Source organism: Pygoscelis adeliae, unplaced genomic scaffold (assembly GCF_000699105.1).
Source record: "Pygoscelis adeliae isolate BGI_AS28 unplaced genomic scaffold, ASM69910v1 Scaffold121, whole genome shotgun sequence".
Taxonomy (NCBI): Eukaryota; Metazoa; Chordata; class Aves; order Sphenisciformes; family Spheniscidae; genus Pygoscelis; species Pygoscelis adeliae.
The window spans coordinates 7815277-7816120 of NW_008824359.1; the positions used below are offsets into that span (position 1 = coordinate 7815277).

Sequence of the window (844 nt, forward strand, 5' to 3'; positions counted from 1 at the left end):
CTTCCTGATTATGTTGAAAGCGCCTCAGTGGACTTGGCTTCTCACTGCCTTTGTATGGCCTTGGGTTAATCGGTCATTTTTGATCCACCATTTCCCATCGTGTTTAATGAAGTTTGTAATCTTCCTGTCTCCCGTTCTTTGTTTGTCTTGTTTATTTAGGTTGTCTTCCTGTGTACGATTAGGTGCACGCTTGAAGTGACCGCTTAACTGTGCTAGCTTTTCTTCCTCGATTTCAATGAAGCTATTCCTGATGGTAGAGGCAAGCGCACGCATGTGGGCCTGGGGGACTGTAGTTTCTTTAGTAGTCTGTGCAGGACAAAGGAGCCTTGATTCTTGTTTGGATCTCTTAATGCCTGCAATAATTTCCGGTGACTTTTCAGTTTCCAAATAAACCATTTTGAGGCAAATCCAAAAGCTGAAATCCCACTGGTTTGTGTTCTGTAATTCAGTTTCTCTGCTTGCTTGTGTTCGATTTTTGACTTGGCTTTTGTTATGAAGGCAAATATTAAAATTTCTATGTTCTGGTTAAAAGGAAGACTGGCCAGTGGATATTGTCCAGAACTGGAAAAGCCAGCGCTGAAATCTCATCCCCTATAGATTTCATGTTGAAGCCAGATTAAAAACAAAGTTGGAATAAATACGGGATTTAGGCCTGTACACCTAAGCGGTAATCCTTAAAGCCTTCCCTGAATTGCAGCCCATCCATCGGGATGACAGCTTCCGTTGCAATTTTACTTTGGCGTTCTTCACATTAATAATTAACATTTTGTCGTGGTTTAACCTCAGCTGGCAACTGGGCACCACGCAGCCGCTCGCTCACTCCACCCGCAGTGGCATGGGGGAG

At 43.6% G+C, this 844-nt stretch overlaps 1 protein-coding gene across 1 annotated transcript in view; it reads left to right on the top strand.

The window, feature by feature from the left end:
- PINX1 (PIN2/TERF1 interacting, telomerase inhibitor 1) overlaps positions 1-844 on the top strand; it is a 62706-nt gene that overhangs the window by 5889 nt on the left and 55973 nt on the right. The gene's annotated exons all lie outside the window — the stretch shown is intronic.